Source organism: Saccopteryx bilineata, chromosome 4, assembly GCF_036850765.1.
Source record: "Saccopteryx bilineata isolate mSacBil1 chromosome 4, mSacBil1_pri_phased_curated, whole genome shotgun sequence".
Lineage (NCBI taxonomy): Eukaryota > Metazoa > Chordata > Mammalia > Chiroptera > Emballonuridae > Saccopteryx > Saccopteryx bilineata.
This window is the reverse complement of record NC_089493.1, coordinates 9,739,062-9,764,040: the sequence shown is the minus strand read 5'-3', so window position 1 is coordinate 9,764,040 and position 24,979 is coordinate 9,739,062. Positions and strand designations below refer to the sequence as shown.

The following is a 24,979-nucleotide window of genomic DNA, read 5'->3' as shown; positions in this document are numbered from 1 at the left end:
TTTGGATAAAGACAAGATAATCAAATGAATAAAAGACATGCCTCTGTCGGCAAGAACTGTTCACGATCGTACCATCATGATGGCAAATAAAATTGAGGCAACACCAGTGAGGGACATAAATGCAGCACCATTCTTTTCTCTCCACTTTGGATGAGTCAACAGACGTAAGCCATTTATCCCAGTTCAGCGTGATTGCAAGGTATGCTGTCGGTGACACACTACATGAGGAAAGTCTTGCTGTTCTGCCTATGAAAGAGACAACAAGAGGGGAGGATTTATTCAAGTCTTTCACTGAGTTCACTAAAGAAAAAAAATCTACTGATGGATAAACTTATTTCGGTGTGTACTGATGGTGCTCCGTGCATGGTGGGGAAAAACAGAGGATTCGTAGCGCTTCTTCATGAACGTGAAAAGAGACCCATCCTAAGTTTTCACTGCATCCTACATCAGGAGGCGCTCTGTGCTCAGCTGTGTGGCGAGCAGCTTGATAAGGTGATGTCGCTGGTCATTCAAGTGGTCAACTTTATTGTTGCCCAAGCTTTAAATGATCGCCAGTTTAAAACACTGCTGGATGAAGTTGGGAATAATTATCCTGGTCTGCTTCTGCACAGCAGTGTGCGTTGGTTGTCAAGAGGGAAAGTGCTCAGCCTTTTCGTAGCTTGTCTGAGCAAAATCCAGACTTTTCTTGAAATGAAAAATGTTAAGCATCCTGAGTTAGCTAACACTGAGTTGCTCCTGAAGTTCTATCTTGTGGACATGACTGAACATCTGAACCAGCTCAATGTGAAAGTGCAAGGCATTGGAAATACAGTCTTATCCCTTCAACAAGCAGTGTTTGCATTTGAAAACAAGCTGGAACTCTTCATTGCTGACACTGAAACAGGCCGTTTACTACACTTTGAAAAACTGGGAGAGTTTAAAGAAGCATGCACAGCAAGTGACCCTGCTCAACATCTTGATCTCCAGCAGCTAGCGGGCTTCACATCTAATCTTCTGCAGTCATTTAAAGCGCGCTTTGGAGAATTTCGTGAGTGCACGCGTCTTTTTAAGTTCACCCATCCACACGAGTGTGCAGTTTACAGCGCCGACCTGAGTTACATCCCCGGTGTCTCCGTCAGAGATTTTGAGCTACAGGTTGCTGACCTGAAGGCCTCAGACATGTGGGTGAATAAGTTCAAGTCACTGAATGAAAATTTGGAAAGACTTGCACGACAGCAAGCAGAGTTGGCGAGCAAACACAAGTGGGGAGAAATGAAAAAACTTCAACCTGAGGACCAGTTGATTGTCAAAACTTGGAACACGCTTCCCGTCACATACCACACACTGCAGCGTGTGAGTATTGCTGTACTGACAATGTTTGGCTCTACGTATGCATGTGAGCAGTCTTTCTCACATCTAAAGAACATTAAGACCAACCTATGGTCATGTTTAAGCCTGCATGAAGCTTAACCTCACCACGTATCAACCAGACTACAAAGCCATCAGCAAAACCATGCAGCACCAGAAGTCACATTAATGATAAGAAGTACTTTATTCATCATTGGTTAGCAACAGCATAACAACGTTATTAAAAAGAATTCAGAGACTTATTGTACTTTAAAAGTGTTGGTCTTACATAAAATGCACACATTTACTTGTATTTAGTGTTAAACATATTGTATGGCTCTCATGAATGACATTTTAAAATATGTGGCGTTCATGGCTCTCTCAGCCAGAAAGGTTCCCGACCCCTGATCTAACTCGTATATGGCTGTACTGCTTCACAGAGAGGCTTGTAATGACAGACAGTGGACCCTCTGATCTAAAGTCTAAAGGCGTCCAGAGCTCCTGGTGCACGTTTTCAAAACTGGTAACAGAAAACTTCCAACTCATTCATTTTCTTGTAATGTGTCACAGATTCTGACACTATTACCTTTACAAATATTAATGTCCAGATTTTGTTCCTAATCTTGTGAAGCCCAAATGCACAACTACCATAAAGTTCCAGTGAACAAAACACAAGAAAACCATGAACACTGTGACACCAAAACATTGCCAAAAGCACTTGTGTAATCCAACGGATAAAACTAAAACATGCTAGAAGAGCTTCCAGTCCCTAGTAACGGACCAGAAAAACAATCTGAGATGTTTCAAATTAAAATTACAGCAGCTAGGGAAAGAAGGAACAGTTAGCCTGTTAAGACCTCTGAGCCAGCTCTAACAGAAGACTGCTCACACTTCCTGGTCTATACGGACAACCAACATGCTGTCTTTTCTACCTAGCCATGCTGCTGGTGGCTTGTTCAGATTCCATGTCCCGAGATCAGTAGTTTTTTGCTAGCAATGGTCTAATAAATCCTTTCTTTCAAAGGACTCTCAGCTATGGAAGTTAAATGTTTTTATGTAATGCAACCAATATGCTATTAATAATCCAAGGCATTATTTTAACTCTATCCAAACCCAACTTGCTAAAGGCAGGCACTCTTGGTTCTGATACAATGTACAGATTTATATGGTTGCTTATATGGCTGTTGGTATAAGGGTAAAATTTATATTAAGAGGCTTAATTCTCCAAGTTAAAAATAAATGGCAGTGCCTGACCTGCAGTGGCGCAGAGAACAAAGCATCAACCTAGAGTTGAAGTTGCCGGTGCGAAACCCCGGGCTTACACAGTCAAGGCACATAGGAGAGGCAATTACTATGAGTTGCTGCTTCCTGCTCCCCTCCTTCCCTACTTTCTAGTTCTTCTATCTCTAAAATCAATAAATAAAATCTTTAAAAATCCAATGATATGCTGCCTATAAGAAATTCACTTTAAAAAATATAATACAATAAATGGACTTCTTCCTCATCTTTTTTTTTTTTACAGACTTCTTTTTCAATTCTTTTTAAATGTATGTAAATCTTAAACCTCTAGCCCTTCTCACTTCTCTGGAATGTTTCTTTAAAGATCTAAGAGCATCTCTGAAATGTAATTAAGAAGGATAATTGCCCAATCAAGTTTTCTAAGAAGACTTGGACCCAATCTGCCACCTATCTCCTTATAAAAAGCTCCCTCCAAGTGATAATGGTACAAGAAATTAGAGATTTATCCTGACAACATGGATATAGTGGGTTGTAACCACTGAACAGAATAAAAGAACAAGATTTCTTTCTGTCTTTATAATCTCTTTAGTTGCTGACCTGTGATGTTGTGATGTCACCTTCTGGTTCAATGTTTACTCAATAAAAAACTATTTTCTTTTTCTTCTACCTTTGTGGAGAGATCTTCTGGGTTGTGAGGCGATTTTGTTTCTAATTATATTTCCTCAACACCAGCTTAAAAAAAAAATGTCCATTCTCAAATAGTATGCATGCCATTTAACAAAATTCCATTTAGTGGAACCTAAATACTAGAGAAACCTAAAACATGCTGCCCAACTACAGTCAGGAAAGGAGTTTTAAAAAGAAGAGGGAGCTAAGTGGGCAAACAGCCTCTTATTTTAAAAAAATCTACACACAGAAAGCATCCAGTGGTTTAAAAATAACTCCCACCAACCTTCTCTACGTTTCAGTTAGAGGAGTCTCAACTGTTTTACACCAGCTTCCTAAGTCAAGTGGATGCTCTGGCCTCTAAACAGGTTCTCATAGTCACTCCTCACACAGGCTCTCTGACGGAGGGGCCCTAAGTAAGGCCACTGGCAATGTAGGAAGCAAACTCTTTTTTATTTTTTTAAGTACTTTTCATTTAAAATCATCTGAATGCCAGCAAGGGGTCCAGTGAGGAAGACCAATGCTCATCAGACTCTACCACCTTTCTCTAAAGTTTGCTTCTTTGCCTGCAAAATAGAAATACTTGACTATTTTGAGGCTCAAATAAAATCATGTATGGATATTAAGCCTCATGGAGAAAAAAGTGCTTACAACATAGAAAATGCTCAGTAAATGGTAGTTTTGAAAAACAGACACACTACCATCTCTATCTGGACCTATGTTTTCAAACAATTCTTAAGATTGTAAGAAATTTCTTAAAGAAAGCCTAAAATGTTTAGTAATCATAAAATTCAGTATAGAAATATTTTCACATAAATTTAAAGTACACAAGATTTTATACAGTATTTTAACCCAATGAACATGAAAAACCCCAAACTCTGACTCACCTAATCATTAGGAATTTATAATAGAATAAAAATAAAATTTCAATCACAAAATACAGCTATAATGCAAAATAAAATTAAATAGCTTTGTATCCACTATTTTTCTTTAAAAGCAATAAACAAAAAGTATTGTATGCTATTTCCGTTGGCTCCACAGACATCACTGAAAATATTCTTTTCCTTAACTGTTTCTTTGGTACCCAGGAGGGCAAGAAATCATCATCATCAAATGGACAAATTCTGAAAACACAAAATGTAAGATAAAACAAAACGATAGAAAATATCCAAAAATGTTATAGTATACAAAATAAATATTTCAAAAATTTACCAACTCCTATTTGGCGAATATAGATTATGAAAAGACTAAGGTCAAACCAAAGGCTGAGAGACCAAAGAAAAGAAAAAAGGGATAATAAATTCAAGAATTTAAACACTGATAGCATTAGATAATTCCAGTTATTTCCCTTTTTTATTTGTCATATCTGCCATTATCAGAAATCTCTGTAGATTAATCTAGCCTATAACACTAACACAAAACAAGGAGCAGAAATGCTCCCTCCAGGCCCCGGCCTGGCAGCTCAGGTGGTCAGAGCAGCACCCCAGCATGCCAAGGTTGCGGCCTCTACCCTGGTCGGGGCTCATACAAGAGTCAAGAAATGAATGCGAAACAATGTATCAATGTGTCTCTTCCCTCTCTCTCTCTCTCCAAAAATTAATTTTAAAAAATTTTAATTGAAAGAAATACTTCTTTCAACATTACCAATTCTAACAGCAAAATTGCCCCTCCCACCCAACCCCCAAATCTAAATACCTCACAATGAATGAGGAATGTAAACAAACCATGACTCATTTTACATGATGTAGTTTCATTGAGCCATTAAAAATAATGAGGTTATAATGAACAAAAATGCTTATGTATGGCATTCAATGAAAAAAAGCAGAATATTTTTATTTATAGTAAGATCATGATTATCTCTTCAAGTTAAAAACTAAAAAATAGAAGGAGGGAGGGGGAATGGAAAAAAATATATTTACTCAAAAATTGAGGAGGTGATTACTACCAGGAGTGATTTCTTTTCCTTAAACCATTTCTGCAGTGTAAAATTCCCTACAATTTGAACACATTACTTTTAGAATTGAAAAACAAGCTTTCAAACTGAGAATGGTTTGTATAGACAACAGTTTAGAGATGTACGATGCTGTGCTAGGCACTAGAAAAGAAAAGCTTCTCCCTTCTGAAGCCTCTGAACCTGGTAACTTCTACCCCAGCTTCTATAACTTTAACCACAAATTCAACGGCCTGCTTTTCTTGCACTACTCTATAAACCAGACAAATTTCTGGGTTTCTCCAAATCTTTAACATAAATATATTATGTTTACATTGCAATGTAATTATGCCTAAAATTAGATTTGTCCTAAATTGAAGCTGAATGCAGGTCAAATACCATTTTAACAAATTCCATCCGTCACAATTTCCATATAAAAAGTATCTCTAGGCTGCCAGCCAATGGCCCAATTATTGAAATACTTCTGAAAAAGACAACATTCCAACTCATCAAAACGGCAGATACCGCCCTTCCCCTTCAAGTTACCTATAGTGACATTTACCCAGCAGTTTCGTTTCCAGAGAGGTAAATACTTAACTCACCACTAGCTTTCAAGATGAGTTTTAAGGATAATGTTTAATTCCAAGTTTTTGTACTTGACTCAATAAATACATTGTTTAACAAATGCTAGATTTTTACTCAATTCATGACACCTTCTGCCTATCTTTGACACCACATAAAACCACCCACAAGAAAAAGGGGCCACAATTCTCTATGTCAAGCAATTTTAACACAAATATAATGTGGACACTTTAATACCAAAGAGAAGTCTGGTCCCAAGGAAAAAAAAGCGAGCCTAAGAGACTGCTGAGTATGGTGGATGTTAATCAATGCTGAGTCAGGAAAGAAAACATTAGAAGTTCTAGGCAAGGAGTAAAGCCCCATACCACTGCTGTATGCAATGGGAGCAACCATTCATGTTATCTGCTGTCCCTAGAGCACTATGACACATGTACCCCAACCTGCACAGAGAAGCAGCTCCTTCTAGGGCCCCACCCCTCACTACCACACCCAAGCTTTCCCTTAAAACTTCTATCACTGATTCCCCTCATCCAGCACGCATGCACTATCACCATCCAAATCAGGCCTCGAGTAGCTTCTGTTCCACATTAGATGTTATCGCTATCTCTCCACTCCAGAACTGTTCAATCTTTGAAATGAAAGATAATTTCATACTTGACTTACCCTAAATTCAAGAAAAGCTAGAAACATACAAAATATATTTTTGTTAATTAGCTCTATGTTGAGAATAAATTTTATTTATCTAACCTTAAATTAACATGTACCATATTTCCCCATGTATAAAATATAAAACGCACATTTTTTTAAAGCACTTGGGGTCTAAAAACTGGGTGTGTCTTATAGTGGTTGTAGTTGTTTTTAGTTGCATTTCCCACTTTTTTGTGCTTGTTTTTGCGCTCCTTGTTGAAGACAGTGGATTCTCATCAGACACAGATGAGGACAAGCTAATGGGTGGGAGTTTTGACAGTGATGAGGAGTTGTATAAATTTTATGATGAATAAAACTTGAGTTCAATAACTTTAAAAAGACAGAGGGACAGATAGGGAGAGAGATGAGAAGCATTAATTCTTTGTTGTGGCACTTTAGTTGTTCATTGAGTGCTTTCTCATATGTGCTTTGATGGGGGGGGGCTACAGCAGACAATGACCCCTTGCTCAAGCCAGCGACCTTGAGCTCAAGCTGGTGAATCTTGCTCAAACCAGATGAGCCCGCGCTCAAGCTGGCAACCTTGGAGTTTCGAACCCGGGTCCTCCGCATCCCAGTCTGATGCTCTATCAACTGCACCACTGCCTGGTCAGGCGTCAATAACTTTATGTAATACTTTTTTTTCAAATTTCAGGCCCCAAAATTAAAGCGCGTCTTATATATGAGAACAACTTATACATGGGGAAATACGGTATCTTTGTAGGTCAAAGAAAATTTCAATTTAAATACTTCCTATTTTTAAAGACTTTTAACAACCCAAATTATTTAAATAAGTATAATGCCTCCCATCCTTGCCCCCTCCTCCTACAAAGACAAGTTCAGGGCTGACCTGAAAGTCCCAAAGCTAGAGAGGCATCAATTTGTACACCGGTCATTTTGACATCATCCAACCACCTTCATCCTCCCCCCCGCCCTTAGCCTCCCCGGGTTTACTCCCAAGCACTACAAACTGTCTTCCCCATGAACGCATCTGATCTGACACCAGCCTTGGATATGTGCCAGCCACACAATGAAGTTCCCCAAAAGAGTACTTCTCACTAATTTACTCATTTTAGAAACTGTATTTCATTAGGTTATAAATCCAGGTAAAACTCTATTTAATGTCAACTTTTAAGTGCAGAAGGAATGACAGAAAAAAAATCACCATTTTTAACCATCACATTAATAAAACTGAGGCAAGAATCATTAATGGATGCTAAAACTATTGGGTGATGGTTACGAAAGAATATTTACATCATCTTAAACTATCTCTGCACAGATCGCCTACTTGAAATGGAAACCGAAATTTTTCACTGGAAAAACCTTACAGATACCACTTTAACTTAACCCAAGTGACAAAGTTAACATCATCAATATTGGGACAAAGTGACAACATGTACCTCCTAATGCAATGAACTAAGAAATATCATTTATGTAGTTTTCCTATTACAAGTGCAAAACCTGAACCTGCTCACAGGAATATGAAAACCAAATCTGAGACTCATTTTACAAAACAACTGGCTGTGCTCTTCAAAAAAGTCAGTATCGTAAAAGATAAAAGCTGAGAAACTATCAGATGAAAAGCGTAAGGAGACAGACAACTAAATGCAATGTATGTTCCTGGGTCGACTCGTAAGAAGGAAGGAAAATTGAATAAAGGAACTAATCGGGGGGAAAGGGGTATCAGAATATACCACCTCATAATGCATCACTTTGGCACAGGATTATTCTGAGTTGAAGGCAAGAGAGAAACAGCAGACACAGGAGGAATTCTCTGCCTGCCCCTTTCTACCTAAAAGCGGGCCATACATCTCCATTGTGAAGGAGTCCTCTCTCCACACTCTAGGGCCTGTCAGGGATGACTCTTACTTACCCCCAGAGATGTCACGTTTGAATCTGCATAAACAAACCTTAGTGAAATAACCCGTGTCTTTCCTTAGTCTCCCTCACAGATTTACCTTGCCACAATCTTCCTCCCCTAAAGCCCAAACTCTTTTTCCTTTGTCGGTCACACCTCCATGGATTATTACCCTTTATTTAATGGCACATGAGCTCTAAGCCTAACCACTCTTTGGGTTTTCACTTCTTCCTATGAATCTCTGCATGCATGCAAAGAAAACCTTTTCTGCAATGAATCTTCCCTTTGTCAGTTTAACTCAGTCTCACCCACTGAACTAGAACATAGAGGGAAAACTTTCTCCCCTCCCCTAGAGGAACACTGGTGAAATCTAATAACTTAACTGTACTGTGATTATGAGAATGTTCTTGTTCTTAGAAAATACACTTCTAATATTTAGTAGTGAAGAGCATAATGCCTAGAATACAAATGTAGCAAATTATTAACTATTGGTAATATAGGGAATTCTATTCCTACAACTCTGTAAATCTGAAATATTTTAAAACATAAAATTAATAACAACACTCTACTAAATATTGATAAATCAGTATTTGGCTATCAGTAGAGCACAGAAAAATGGAACTTATTCAAATCATTTTGTAGTAGTATAAAAAATAATACTTAAGGTGACTTTCCTCACTCAAAAATCTTTGTTTTACCTCCTCCCCCTTAAATTATTCATTGATTCAGCAAATATTTATTGAGTAAGATATCCTTAATACAAACCTGTACTATGGAGAGGGTGAGAACTGAGTTTTATAGAGTGAGTAATAACAGCACTGGTCAGGAAGGGGATAGTACAGGGCATCATGAGGACTAGGCACCCAGCAGGTCAAGTTAAAGAAATAACAAGCAGCATGTGCTGGAGCACTTGTCCACAGGATGGTGAGACAATGAAACTGGTAAGACAAGCAGGAAGTAGATCATAAGGGCCTCCTGTACGGCTTCGTGAGGATTGGAACCTTGTCCTGTCCACTTCAGCAAGACTTGGACTCCACTTTTCTATTCTTGGTACACACCAAGGGTTCTCACCTAGTTCATGTCAGCCCATGAAGAGCTAATTCTGTATCCAAGGCCCATAGACAAGAATATCAAACATAATAAGAAAGAGACTCCTAATATTTAACTCTTCAGAGTAGACATTCCTTTTTCCGGTTGGCTCAGTGGTAGAATGTCAGCCCGCCAAGAGTGTGGATGTCCTAGGTTCAATTCCCAGTGAGGGCACACAGGAGAAGCGATCATCTGCTTCCCCACCCCTCCACCTCTCGCTTCTCTCTCTATCTGTCTCTCTCTCTCTCTTCCTCTCCTGCAGCCATGGCTCGATTGGAGCGAGTTGGCCCTGGGTGCTGAGGATGGCTCCATGGGCCTCTGCCTCAGGCGCTAAGAGCTCAGTTGCTGAGCAACAGAGCAATGCCCCAGATGGGCAGAGCATTGCCCCCTAGTGGGCTTGTGGGGTGGATCCTGGTCGGGGCACATGCGGGAGTCTGTCTCTCTGCCTCCCCCCCCCCCCCCGTCTCTATGAATTTAAAAAAAAAAAAGGAAAAAAGAAACATTACTTCTACTCCTACTGGTTTGCCTGGAACTGTCTCTGTTTGTGCACTGAAAGTCCCTGTGCTGGGAACCACCCACCCATCTAGCACAACTCTGGAAGAACCAGGATGGTTCTTCTTATCTTTCAGATGATTTCCCCATCTCTAGCTCCAGTTCTCTAGCCTTGCCTGCCTGTTACATATTTCCACTTGGAGAGCTACACTTAGCTGCCAAGGGAACTTTTGGCTGTTCCAAGAATTAATCTAAAAACATGAAGATTTGTTACTGCTAAATACAATTAAAAAAATTTTTTTAAACCTTCCATTACAGGAATTCAGAAAGTCTAGGAAAAAAAGCATCAGTACCAGAATAAATGTAGCCTCCTAGTCTAACAACTCTTACTGTACTCAACTGCGTTACAATTAAACCCAATATACATATATTACAGAACAAGAGAGGAAAAGAAAGCTCAGATTCAGAGTGCTCTGAATCCATGTTACCCATAAGACCTTGGGCTAAGGGCCTCACCTCTCAGTCTCAGCCTCATTTCTATAATGGGACCTACAAAGATGTCCGCCAGCCCCGGGCTCCTCTCGTTCCCCTACATAATCCACAGCACATACATTTAATTAACCAATTTAAATAAGCAAACCACTAAAACCACATAAGATGTCTGGTTTGGAAAAAGTACTGTATGTACTGGAAAAAGGAAGTTGAGGCCATTTCTATATACATTGACTGTCACCCTCTCACAATGTTTTTTTTTTTTTAATTTTTTTTAAATTTTATTTTATTTATTCATTTTTAGAGAGGAGAGAGAGAGAGGGAGAGAGAGAGAGAGAGACAGAGAGAGGAGAAAGAGAGAGACAGAGAGAAAGAAGGGGGGGAGGAGCAGGAAGCATCAACTCCCATATGTGCCTTGACCAGGCAAACCCAGGGTTTTGAACCAGCGACCTCAGCATTTCCAGGCTGACATTTTATCCACTGCACCACCACAGGTCAGGCCTCACAATGTTTTAAAGACACTCTTCTGTTATACTTTACTTATTTTTATTTTTACTATTATTTAGAAACAATCCTTCAAAAAACAATAAAGCATATGTTAAATTATAATCACTAGTTGGATTAATCCAAAATGAATTTTGGTCAAAGTTTAGAAATTTAGCTTACAACCTAATTAGAGATTTCACATACCAATAGCTTTGGAGTATCACCAGTTTTCAAGGAACTAACTTTGTCTACATAAATCACAGTGTGCCTATCTTCTAAGAATATCAGAAACTAACTACTGTCTAGTCTTCCATACACACAACAAAGAGTATTCTTTATATTACTTAATGATCTCTTAAAAAGTTGTAATTTCCCCAAATTGAGCAGTTTTACTTGGTTATTTTTTAGTATCAATGACTTCATAGTGGTCACTCAAAGAAATGCTTTAGATGAAATGGCCAAATTACTTGGAAAAAAAAACAATTTACCAAAGTTAACATCTGAAGAAACAGAAAATTTGAAGAGATTTATACCTGTTTTTAAAAAATGGATTATTAAAAACTCCAAGCCCAAATGGCTTCACTAGTGATTCTTCTAAATATTTAAAGAATAACTCTAATCTTAAAAGCAAACTCTTCAGAACAGAAATAAGAGAAAATACTTCCCAAGTCTTTCTATGAGACCAAGATAAACTTGACACCAAAACCTAACAAGGACAGTAAAATTACAAACATCCTCAACCATTGCCTTCTTGAGGCATCTTCTTGGTCATTTATTTCAAATGTATAGCAACTCAGCATATTAAAGAAGAACCAACTCATTGACCATTTTAGATAAATAGGAAAGCCATTTTGTACTCAGAATTTAACAGAGGATTTCTTAAATTACTAACAATTTCAATTTCATCAGCTACCTCAAAAATAGCTGACCCTTGAATAACGCAATGAGGGTCCACTTCAAACGCAGATTTTTATTCAGTAACTACATGCACTCTTTTCCATCCAAGGTTCCAGAAGCCGGTTATATAGAGAAGTTTGAGCACCCTAGGATTTTGGTATTTGCCAGGAGGGGAGGGCAGATCCTGAAACCAATCCTGCGCAAATAATGAGGGACAACCCACGTTTCAGAAAGTCCAAGTTAAATGCAGATTTTCGACTGGGGGATGGCGGTCAACACCCCGTAACCCCCATTCGAGGATCGGCTGTAACGCTGGCCCTGTATTCATTCACTGAGTACATACCACCACGCAAGCAGCCCTACTTTTAAGCCAACACACATTCCTGAAGACTGGCAGAGAGAATCTGGAAAACCCTAACTGCCTATACAGTCCAGAAATGAGCTCATTTGTGACTAGTCTGTCATTCAGCATCTGTCAGACTGCTGAATGAAAGAACAGATATTTCGGGGAAATCATCTGAAAGATAAACGAACTAAACTCTAATAAATCAAATCCCCAGAATGAAGTATACCTGTATTGCTAAAGCTTTTCCATTTTGCCTGAGGCTTTTCTCTAGTGTCTCTAAAATGGCATGGGAAAAATGTTCCTGTCATTTGTAAAACATTTTGTCCATATATTATTAATATCAATTTATGTAAGAATTTAAACAATTACTTGTTCTTCATACAAGAGAAAAGTCTGCTTCTCCTAATTAATTGGTATACTTCCTTTCATTAATCAATGCCAACTACAATTAGTACTATTTCCTTTTTCACTCTAATAATTTAATTTTTTTAAAAAGCTTTAGTTACATGCAGATGCTGAGCTGCCCTTGCCCTAAGCTTCTCATCTAATTCCCTTCTGCCCGCTCCACACTGCACCCTTCAACCTTCCCCATTTCAGTCATTTCAAACACCTATTATTGTAAGACCAACTCAAATTCGTTCTCAAAGCAAATAATAAAACAGGTAAACGCATTGGGACTTTAGAATAAGCTAAACTTTGTGTGTGTGTGTGTGTGTGAGAGAGAGAGACAGACAGACAGACAGACAGACAGACAGACAGAAACAGAGAGACAGCGAGAGATAGACGGGAAGAAAGAGATGAGAAGCATCAATTCTTCATTGCGGCACCTTAGTTGTTCATTGACTGCTTTCTCATATGTGCCTTGACCGTGGGGCTACAGCAGACCGAGTGACCCCTTGCTCAAGCCAGTGACTTCAGGGTTTTGAACCTGGATCCTCCACGTCCCAGTCCAATGCTCTATCCACTGCACCACCACCCGGTGAGGCGCTAATAAACTCTTCAATGTCCAAAAAAGCAGAGCTTAAGGTAAACAAGATAAATCACTGGGCTCCAACTTACTATTTACACAAGTCAAACTAGAACCTTAGTTACCTGAATACCACTTGCCAGACACTGACAGGAGGTGAGATCATAAAAATGGGCCATGCCTGACTGGTGGTAGAGCAATGGATAATGTGTCAACGTGGGACACTGAAGACCCAAGTTCAAAACCCCAAGGTGGCTGGCTTGAGTGCAGGTTCACCAGCTTGAGCATAGGGTCACCAGCTTGAGTATGGGACCACAGACATGAACCCAATGTCACTGGCTTGAACCCAAAGGTCTCTGACTTAAAGCCCAAGTTCACTAGCTTGAGTCCAAGGTCACTGGCTTGAGCAAGGGGTCACTGGTTCAACTGGAGTCCCCTGTCAAGGCACATATGAGACACAATCATTGAACAACTAAAGTGATGCAACTATAGGTTGATGATTCTCATCTCCCTCCCTGCCTGCCTGCTTGCCTGTCTGTGTCTGTCTTGTCTGTCTGTCTGTCTCTCTCGCTTAAGGAAAAAAAAAAGTCAATCTGGGCCTCAAGTAGATGAGGAGATTAAAGTCTTTTATTGACAAAGAGGAACTTTTTGTAGGAAAGTCTGTCTGAAACAGACCTGAGAAGACACCTAGTGTGCTAAATTCTGAGTCCAGGGTTTTGATCAAAAAACAACTTGGCCACTTCTGGGCATATATCCAAAAGAAATGAAAGCAGGGACTCAAACAGGTATTTAAACACCTATGTTCACAGCAGCATTCTTCACAAAGCCAAAGACAGAAGCAACCAGGTGGCCACGTACAGATGAATGGATAAATAAATGTGGTATGCATATATACAATAAACCATTACTCAGCCATTAAAAGGAAGGAAATTCTAACACACGCTATAACATAAATGAACCCTGAAGAGGCATAAATGAAATATATCACTTGCAAAAGGACAAATATTGTGTAATTCTACTTGAGAGGTTCTGAGTAGCCACATTCACAGAGAAAGCAGGACGGCTGCCTGGGGCTGGAAAGAGGCTACAGCAGCAGTTAGTGCCTGCTGGGGACAGTACAGCAGCAGTTAGTGCCTACTGGGGACAGTACAACAGCAGTTAGTGCCTGCTGGGGACAGAGTTTCAGCTGAGGAAGAGGAAAAGCTCTGGAGACGGGTGATGGTGATGGTTGCAAAACAGTATGTGTAGTTAATGCCACAAAACTGTACACTTAGAAATGGTTAAAATGGCCCTAGCCAGTTAGTTCAGTCGGTTAAAAGCATCATCCTAAAACAACAAGGATGTGGGTTCGATCCCTGGTCAGAGCACACACGGGAAGCAACCAATGAGCGCACGACTGAGTGGAACAACAAATGAATGCTTCCCTTCCCCCTCCCCTCTCTCTTTCTCAAAAAAAAAAAAGGGTAAAATATTAAATTTTGTTATGTATATATTATCACAAAAAAAGAAAAATAACTGAACTATTCAGATAATGAGAGGTCACTTGATCATTTAAGGTTAGAAAGGGTTTGCTTCATTGAGCAAGTATTAACTAAGGACTTACATACAATTGTACATATTTTTCCTCTAAAATCCACTGCGAACAGCAAGGTAACGTAACGAAAAGAACAAGCACGCCAGGGCTCTGAACTCAAACCCTCCCAGTCCTGGCTGCGCCACTTCTAGACTCATAACCGTGGGCATCAATCTCTTGAGTCTTCATCTCCTCGCATGTAAAGTAAGGGCAGTCTCTCGGGCCACAGAGAGGGCTAAATGAGAATGTCCACAAAAAGCACCCGAAACATTTTGGCACGTACCAAGGAGGTACTTTTTGTTAATAAATATTCCCCTTTTCTTCTTTGTCACATGTAATGACCACAGGATGTGAGAGAACAACTATTAAATACCTACTTTCTCACATGAATCAAGATCTCACATGTTAGACTGTAGCCAGGAATAAATATCTCAATGCCATACAAGTCACTCTTCCTAGAACGTACTACCCAATGTATACCACCACAAATCATGATCTAGTAAGATCATGAGCCACATCAAAATAAAATGTCTTCTGAAACCAAGATGATAAAACTCAGCAATGGCAAAACAAGCTCACAGTTGACAGAACTCAATCTTTTTTTTTTTTTTTTCTGAAGTTGGAAATGGGGAGGCAGTCAGACAGATTCCCACATGCCCCTGACCAGGATCCACCCGGCACGCTCACCTGGGGGCAATGCTCTGCCCATCTGGGGCATTGCTCTGTTGCAACCAGAGCCATTCTAGCGCCTGAGGCAGAGGCCACAGAGCCATCCCCAGCGCCCGGGCCATCTTTGCTCCAATGGAGCCTTGGCTGCGGAGGGGAAGAGAGAGACAGAGAGGAAGGAGAGGGGGAGGGGTGGAGACGCAGATGGGCGCTTCTCCTGTGTGCCCTGGCTGGGAATCGAACCCGGGACTCCTGCACGCCAGGCCAACGCTCTACCACTGAGCCAACCGGCCAGGGCCACAGAACTCAATCATTAATGACTGCTGTGATGGCAGCATAAAAAGCAAGCCCTTACTAAAATAACTGCAGGAAAAGAAAGTCTTTTCTCCTTAAATTATATTTGACCAATCCACTTTTTCTTAAAACTGCATTTTGATGCCATAACTAAACCTATAAACCAACATCTCTATTTAAGTGCTTAGAGTGAGCGTAGTAAAAGCAATCTTTAGTGTTCCTAAAGACAAAGTTTTATAAAATACAGCCTAAAATGAAGTTGTGAAATAACTAGATGTATATATATATGATATATATTACATAGAATAATACATGCCATATGTAGCTATCTAGTTTTAAAAATAACACTTGACAAAATAAACTGATTGTTCCAGAACCTAGTACAGTAATACTAAAATTCCTGTTCACTAGCCACCTCATCCAGAATCCTGTACCAGCAACCATCTCGTAATAAAATACGTATTGGAGCTCTTGGTTAAGATGGGTATTTTCATTTGGAAGTTTTAATGTTTACATCAATACATTTTTCAATTTAGTTAACCTTTTATTAAACAGAGCAATTAAATATGTATATATATGACTTCTTAATTACCTAACTTCTGTCCTTTCAAATTCACTGAGTGTACTGCACTTGAAAAACAAGCAACACAAAGGTTACTGAAAATCAGAATTGTAAGGATTCAGAAAATTCAAAGAATAGAGTACCTCAAGAAGCACAAATTTCCAAGTAATACGCTTTAATTAGATGAAATGTTGTTAAACCGCGCCTGTTATAAGAACACTTAGACTTAACCTGGTTCAGTTAACGCAGGACTTTCTACACACACACACACACACACACACACACACAACCAACCAACCAACCAACCAAACACTGCAGGGCAGAGATTCCCTACTCATCTCCCTTTTTGCAAACCTTCAGGTTACTGAAGATACATTAAGTGGTTCGTTAGTTCTGTATAGCGGGCAAAGTCACTGGGGTAGTCCAGCTTTTCTAGATAATTTAAATAAATCTGATGTGCTAACTTAAAACATACACTGATTTCCCAAGGATTAAAAACCCTGAAGAAAGGCTCCTTTGAAAGGTCCAGAAGTTCTGGCACAAAAACATGGGAGGGGAGGGGCGGAAAGATGGCCTCGGCCACCCGCCCCCTGGGACCCAGACCTGGTCACCTGCCAATAAACACGAACCATCCTCCCGGTCCTCCCGGGCGGGCCCCGCAGGCTCGGGCGTTCCTGCCGGCACCCGCAGCCCGGCTTCCTTCCCTCCCGGCCCTCCGAAGGTGTCCACCGAGGCCCAGAGCAGTGACCGCCACCACCGCAGGTCCCCAGGATGCTCCCGGGACGCCGCTGCAGATCCCGCACCGCTACGTGCGCGTAACCGGACCTGTCAAACCCCTGCTCTCCCCGGGCCGGGCCGGGCCGAGTGCCGAGGACGCGCGTAGCTCCCTCCGGGGCCCAAGCGACCGCAAAGTCCCTGCAAAGCGGCGACTCCGGAGCGGCGCCGGGATCGGGGCCGGCGCAGAGCTCGCCGGTGGGCGCCCGGCCCGCAGGCCGCGCCGTCCGGGCCAGGCGAGGCCGCGCCATCTGCCCGCGCCGTGTCCGCCCCGCGGGCCTGGCTGGAGCACGGGCCCAGCGCCGGGACGCCCACGCGGACCGGGCGGAGCGGCTCCCCGCCCCGGACACAAAGCGGCACCGCGGGATTCCCCCTCACCTGCAGCACGGGGCGCCGCGGGCCTTCGAGAACCATCGGACCCCTCTCCGGCGCGTGCGTCACAGCCCAGGCCTCCCGGTGCCGCCCGGAGCCGCCGCCGCCGCCATTTCCTCCCGCTCGCCGTCGCCTCGTCCCCGCTGTCAGGTTACTCCATTCACCTGGGTCTGGAGCAGCCTGCGCCGCGCCGCGCCTCCGCCTCGACCCCTCCCGCCGGCGCCTGCGGAGACTGCGCAGCGCCCGGCTCGCCCGCAGCCCGCGAACGGCCCGCGGCAACGGCGCACCGCCGCTTGGAGAATCCCACCGGCGCCCGCACCGCCCCGTCCGCCCCCAACGCCCCGCTCGCCCCGCGCTGGCATGAGAGCGAGCCTGTGATTGGACAGAGCGCGGCGGTGAAAGGTTAATCCCGGCCCCTCAACCACTCAGGAGCCGGGAGACAGCGGACGCGGCGGCAGCGGCGGCGGTGGCTGAGGTGCCGCTTGCGGCCCAGCGCCGGGCTGGGCCCGGGCCGTTCCACCGCGGGCCATGCGCCTGGGCGGCCCTCGTGGGCCCGCGGGCCGAGGTTGCGGGCTGTCGCTCAGCTTGGCAGAATCTGCGGGCATACGGAATTCATCCGCCTCCATTGTTGTCCTCTCTGGCACTCACCGCCCCCTAAACGCGGCCCTGTCCCACGGCCGTAATTGTTCTCCGGACCGCTCAGCGTCCTTTCTCCACTTCCCTCCCATTTTTAAAAGATCTTCCTCCTCGCCTGCTTTACCTCCTCGTTCGTGGTGCAGGGTCCTCCGCGCGTGGGGGCTACGAGACCCCGCCTCCCCCACCCCAGCCCCGGAACTGGGACAGTCACATACTGAGACAGGGACACTGGCCCCACGCATGTGACTTGTTCATTTGCATGGGTACCAGAGCTTGTAGCTGTGACAAATATGGAGGCCAAGGGACTGGCTTAAGGAACATCTTGTTAATTTATCCCAAAATGTAGACATCTCTTCCAGAGGACTCACCCCATAGCTTTACTGCAGACGAGCGGTGCTAACAGCAACCACGCTGCTGCTCACATGTGAGCACCTACTATGTGCCAGACAGTGTCTGGGTCAGCGCTTTCCGTTACCGAGGCCCGCTGAGTGCTTAAGATGTCGCTAGTCCCGATTGAGACATGCTAGTCTGAACTCAGAAGTACGTGTATTCTCTTGGTAAAGAATGTAAAGCATCTCACTAATAATTTTTATATTGATGACGTGTTGAAACTGTAATGTTTTTGATTTATTGGAATAAATATTAGTTTCTTGTGTCTTTTTTTTTATGCGAATGCTAGAAGGATTTTAATGCTCCATATGGCTCGCATTATATTGCTGTTCATCAGGCTGGAGTAAGCCTATGATCTTTAAATAGCTCCTGTGAGGTAGGTGCTCTTATTGTCTATGAAGATGAAAAAAATAACCTCCAACAAGTAAACAGCTAATAAGTGAACAACTGAGATTTGAACCCAGGTAGTTCTGGCTTTAAAGCGGGGGTGCGCAGTCACTGCTGTGCTCAAATCTTGGTCATATAGTTACTGTAAATTCCCCTAAGCATAGAATGTTCGTGGGTAGAATGAGGAAATAGTCAGAATGCCCTTGGCAGACTTTCCTAAAAGTAACGTTTCTTGTATGGCAAGCACCGTGGGCAATAGACCTCCCCAGTAATAGGCGGAAAGGCTGTGGGGGTATAATCGTTTATGAGAAGGATGGCATCTCAGGGTGGGGCAGCCACTGGGGTCCACCAGCAGTGGGAATTTGTGGGCAAGTAAAACTTTCAGCCCCTCCTGCTGTTGCCTCAATCTGTCAAAACTAGCTGGGTTTCTCCATCAGAGATTTGTCTGATTTTCATTGGTTTTTAATTTTTTTTAAATAAATAGTACATATATATGGTTCATCCATCAGAAAGTGTAAAAAGGTGAACAGTAAAAAGAACCCCCAACACCTGTCCCCATACCCTAACATGTAACCACTATTTTTTGCTCATTCTTCTAGAGATCTTTTAATGCCTGTAGAAACCAAGACATTCCTGATTTACAAAAATGGTAGTATGCCGTACACAATTATTACATCTTGCTGTTTATTACTTACTATATCAAGAAAACATGTCTATTGCATTATATACAGAGCTTCTCACTATTTTTGTCAATTCCCGTAATATTTTATTGCAGGGATATAACATAATTTATTGATGGACACTTAGACTTCCAGTCTTTCACAATTAAACGTTGATTTATTTGGAACTGATTCAGTGTATAGGGTGAAGTATGGATCTAAATTAATATTTTTGCCTGATGGATACACAGTTTGCTCATTTATTGGACTTCTGTTGAAGAGGTCATTTCTAGACTCTATTTTGTTCCAATGGTGTATCTGTTTATCCTCTAGTTGCTGGTTTGTTTTAAATCTGGAAACAAAAATCTTATAAGGGATATTGTTTCATATTTAGTTTAGATCACTAAAAATCTTAGAGCTAATATTTCAGCCCATATTAAGCATCAGTACAATGCCATATGGTATGCATTTTCTATGGGCTAATTTTTATTTTACCTTTGATTATATTCCATAATTTGTTTTATTTATGTTTTTATTTATTGTAGAACAAGCCAGGATATAAATATACGTTCTGTTTGCAAGGAACAGAAGCCAATCTAAAGTAGCCTAACCAAAAGGGAAGGATTTATCATAAATAAAGGTTATAGGAGTGTCTCACCAAAGCCAGGAGCTGGTAGGTGTACAGCTACATCTTAGCAAAGGGCTAGAAGCAGGAGTTGGAAAGCTTCCAGGAACCCAAAAGTTACTTTCTTTGTCCTTCCTCTGTGATTTTTTTCCCCCTGTGTATCTGCTTCATCTGTGTATTTCTCTCTAGTGATTTGTTCTCTCTGCTTTTCTATCTACATAAGAGAATATAGCCCCACCTCCCCCAATTCAGCTAGGAAGTCAAGCCAGTGTGGGGGTCAGAGCCCAAACAAGGACAGTAGGGCAGCCTGTGAAGTCTGGTGGCTGATTATATAAAGGAAACTACACACAGAAAAAAACTATATTGGCAATAATAGGAGCCAGATTTCTCACTGTTGGAGAAGGGGCTACAAATACAGTCATGAAAAAAGCAAGAAGGCTTGTGTGATTGGATTGGAATTAGAGGTATTGATGTGAATTCAAGGTTTTCAATGTATATAGCTATAAAAATAAATATAAATGTATTTTAAGTGCCATATAGAGGAGCCTGAAACATCTTATTGTGCCAGAAAGTATGAAAATGCTCAAGGACATTTCAAAAGGACAAAGCAGTCATCTTAAAGGGGCTCCTACTGGCCAAATCTGGGACAATTTGAGCATCAAGATAAATTATAATAAGAGACTGTAACCCATGTAACAAAGGATAATCCACAAGTCCACACTGATATTTCTTTAATGAATAAATAAATGGGGAGAAAAGACAGCTCTTACTTGGAGTAGAATGTAGCCAATAAATATGGGAGGAATAATGGAATTAGAAAATAACCATTTGAGCCACAGACAGTTAGCAACCTCTGCACTTCGGAACAATGTTCTAAACAAGCTGTCCAGCCAGGGCTCACAATTATTTTTTAATGTAAGTAGTTTTGAGACTATGACTGAGAATTCTGAGAAGCAGCTTCACAAGACTGGTGCATGGCATAAGAAAGGTTCAGGGCCCTTTGCTCTATAATGAGAGGCGTTTTAGCCAGGCACATGGATAGCCAACCTAAAGGTTTAATTTCTCAGCATCACCTGTAGGGCGTGTGGCCATGTGACCAGGTTTTGGCCTGTGAGATGTGAAAAGAAATGCGTGCAACTTCCGGGTCAGATCCTTAAAAGTAAAGGAGATTCCTCTCCTCTTCTGTTCTCCCTTTCCGAGGGCTAGACTCAGGACTCGGTGGTGGGGAACTGGGATCATTTTAGACAAGATGGTAGAAGCTGCATGTTGAAGAGGACAGAGCTACATAATGGAAAGGAATCCAAATACCTTGGAGCCTAAATGCTTAGGTGAGAAACAGGACCTTGTATCTTGTTTAAATCATTGGCACTTTGGGCTTTGATCCAGTCGCCAAATCAATATCCTAATACAAAATGTCTGTAGAGTCTGAAGAAATTCTAAACACTATTAGAAACTAAATCCAAATTATTTGGAGTCAAACCTGCCCTTTTTGATGAATTTATTTAGCTGAGAAGACTGCTCGGGAGAGGGAGAATGCGGTGGCTGAACTTCTGCTGCCCCTGGGTAGGGAGCTGGCCCCCGTTTGTGACTTCCAGCGTGTCTGCGAGTCTGCCAAGCATTCATTCTGCTCATCCCTCGCCTGGGCCATTTGAGCAATTTCTGAGTACGATGCGCATTGTATTTAATCCAAAAGAAGAATTTTTTTAAAAAAAAAAGATTCAGTGATTTTTATCTTTCCTTCCATCCATCCATCCATCCATCATCCGTTTATTCATTCATTCTTCATCAAAGGGCTTTAGAGCACTGGCCATGGTCTGAGATCCTGGAGACTGAGGACATAACGGTAAACGAGTCACATGTCTGAGTTTGGGAAGCTCTCAGTCCAGAGAAAGGGCAGGAGATAGAGATCAGCAAGGTATAGTCATTCCTCATGCTTTGCAGTTGCCTTGTGGGGTAACATTGAATAGAACAAGTTACCAAGGCTCTGATTTGAGGGTTAATGATCTTCAATGCAATAAGACAGCTTTTCTAGTGACCGCTGGTATTTTGCTTAAGATAAAGAAACCCACCTGTAGAACTTTCCTAAAAATTACCTATAAAGATGAGTACCTGAAAAAACTATCACAAAAGATGACTTAATTTTTGAGATATATCAAGTAGTCACAAAAGTAGTAACAGTAATCAACAACGTGGATAGAGCACTTTCAATGTGTCATTTACTGTGCCAACAGGTGTCTCATATTCAAATGCCTTCTCTGAACATCCTGTCTTGGTGAACAATGTCACCCCAGCCCAGTTAGTGGCCCAGTGCTGCCTCTTTCAAAGGTGAATTTGAACTCCCTCTTGTGACTCTGTTTCCTCCTCTTTATACGGTCTCTGCCCTGGTTCTGATCCCGTTTCTCTTCTGACCTCATTACAACAGCTTCCCAGCCAGCCTCTCCGGCCTCCAGTCTCAGCTTGCTGCGATGCACCCTCCGCTTCGCACCCTGATGACTGTCCTCTAGTTTCTGCCCTGCTTCCGAGCTCTGCGTGGCTCCCCACTGTCTGTAGACTTTTCATCCTAGATGGAGTTCAAGGTCCTGCAAAAGCTGGTCCCTGCTTATGTAACTTCTTGTCCCACCATCTCACTAAGCTTTAGCTGCACTGGGCTGCCCTGTGTTCCTAAACCCGTGATGAAATTCCACACCTCTGTGCAGTTGTTCATGCTGTTCCTCTTGCCTGAAATGCCCTTCCTCTCTTTCTGTGCCCTGAGAAACCCTACCATGCCTCAGTGTTCCTTGCCTCCTTTGGGAAGTCATCCTATTCCAAGACCTGGTTCCCCACTGCTCCGGCCCCTGCTCCCTGCGGCGGATTGAATGTCTTTCTTCCCTCTACTTTTAGAGCGCATTGCAAATCATTTTACTCTAGCATTTATCAGAGGGCATGGTTTTTACTTGCGTGTCCTTTTCATCAGGAGGCAGTAGTGGTGTGAGGGTTCTCTCCGTTCAGCACGCTTTCTGGCCTATGCTAGGCAAAGCTGCTGTATACGAATGGCCTGGCGTGTCACGGAGCCATCACCTCTGACCATGTCCTTTCTTTCCCTGTCTTGAAACGCATGGCCTCTCCTCACCCTGCCTCTGGCTTTCCACTTCTCCACCTACCTTCCCAACATTCTCCAAAAGTCCTTTCCCCCATTGTCATTCATTTTACCTGGCTCCAATGAGTGTGGCTTTGGGTCACGCAGAGTTAACTCCTTTCACACCTAACACCTCAACCCTCCGTGTCATCCTGGGACCAGCCGGTCAGCCAGTGTCAGCCTGGGCTAGGGGTGGCCTCCAAACTGTGCGGCTAGGAGATCCTGAGGGGAGCGTCCTCCTGCTAATTAAGTTTCAACCCCACAGAGCTAGCACAGGGGTCAGGAACCTATGGCTTGCGAGCCAGATGTGGCTCTTTTGATGGCTGCATCTGGCTCGCAGACAAATCTTTAATAAAAAAATAATAATGTTAAAAATATAAAACATTCTCATGTATTACAATCCATTCATTTCCTACCGCTCATGTTCATGGTTGTGGGTGGCTGGAGCCCATCATAGCTGTCCTCTGGGACAACACCAAATTTTTATTGGATAATGCATAAAGTACATGGGTCCTTGTATGGCTCTCATGGAATTACATTTTAAAATATGTGGCGTTCATGGCTCTCTCAGCCAAAAAGGTTCCCGATCCCTGGCCTAGCAGAATGCTCCGAATATGACATCACTTACAAAATTCCTAAATGAAATTCATTACGAAAGTAAACTAAGATCCATCAAGTAAAAAACCCGGAGATAGCCAATTCAAAGTATTTACAGTAGATGGAGCTATATATTTCACTGTGAGCCACTTCTGAATCTCAATCTCATGTATCATGTGAAATTATTAACATTTTCAGTAGTTATTCGTTATGCTTTTTGCTTAAGTTTATTAAAAGCCACGGGACTCACTTGACCTGCTCATCCTCATTAGCGCCCAATTGTTAGAAAATGTTATTAAAACGTTGCCTTAAAAATTCTACTGTGGTTTTAAAATCAATTGGTCCAAATAATAAACATTGTTAAAAAGCCAGAGATAAATGCCAGTATAAACTACAGGCTCTGGGTAATAATGATGTGTCAGTGAATGTTCATCAGTTGTAACGAATATCCCACTGTGGTGGGAGATACCACTAGTGAGGGAGGGTGCCTGTGGGGCAGGGGGTGTGTAGGGAATCTCTGCACTTTCCTCATAACTTTGTCACGAACCTAAAATTGCCCTAAAAACTAAAGTCCTAAAAAAAAAAAAAAAGCCGGAGAGACAATGACCTCAAGACCCCAGTACGTGAATTAATTCTGTCTCTGCGGTTGGAACGTGGTTGCCCAGGGCCAGAGAGAACTATATGTCACAACACTGCTGAGAACATTTAAGGCTGTCAGGACATTTTTGTTGCACACAAAAAAGTCTTTCAATGAGGAATATTGGATGGGAGGGAATTGAGGTCTAAAACACAATCCCTGGAGCTTTAAGACTCTGTTGTTTAAGAGGCAAAGGAATAAGAATGCAATTCTAATAATACCATGAATGTTTGCCCTTGAACTATATAGTTCTTGGGTATTTTCACAGACGGGAGCTCATTTCCAACCTCAGCATGGGACTGTCACTTCCCTTTCACGTTTGAAGAAACTGAGGCCTGGGGAAGAGGGAGCGTACCTGAGGCCCCCTAGATCCGGCCCCTGGTTCCAGCTCTCCTGTCTGGTTTTCTTCGTGAGCCCTTGTCAGGGAGCAACCATGGGTCCCACGCCCCAGTTCATGTTCTCGGGGCAGGGGCCACGTCTGGGGGCATAGAAGGCAGGCCAGTGTGATGATATAAGTGTGGTAGCCCCAGGTTCTTATTCTACTCTGCTGGGCAGCACGTGAATGAGGTCCTTTTTTCCAACCTTCACCTTCTCATGCGTGGGCTGGGGCCACTCACCTCCTGGGACATGGTGAGAGT

The 24,979-nt window shown here is 42.4% G+C and overlaps 1 protein-coding gene across 10 annotated transcripts in view; it reads right to left on the bottom strand.

Annotated features, from left to right (window-relative positions):
* The window catches only part of DICER1 (dicer 1, ribonuclease III), a 69,589-nt gene extending 51,101 nt beyond the window's left edge, over window positions 1–18,488 (bottom strand). For 4 of the 10 annotated variants that reach the window (XM_066276407.1, XM_066276409.1, XM_066276404.1 and 1 more), the window contains exon 1: window positions 17,302–18,488. The gene's annotated coding sequence lies outside the window, so the exon portion shown is untranslated. Of the gene's footprint in view, window positions 1–72; window positions 247–17,301 lie in introns of all 10 variants that reach the window. The other 6 variants (XM_066276411.1, XM_066276412.1, XM_066276406.1 and 3 more) reach the window with 3 other exon arrangements.
* Window positions 18,489–24,979: the final 6,491 nt, after the last annotated feature.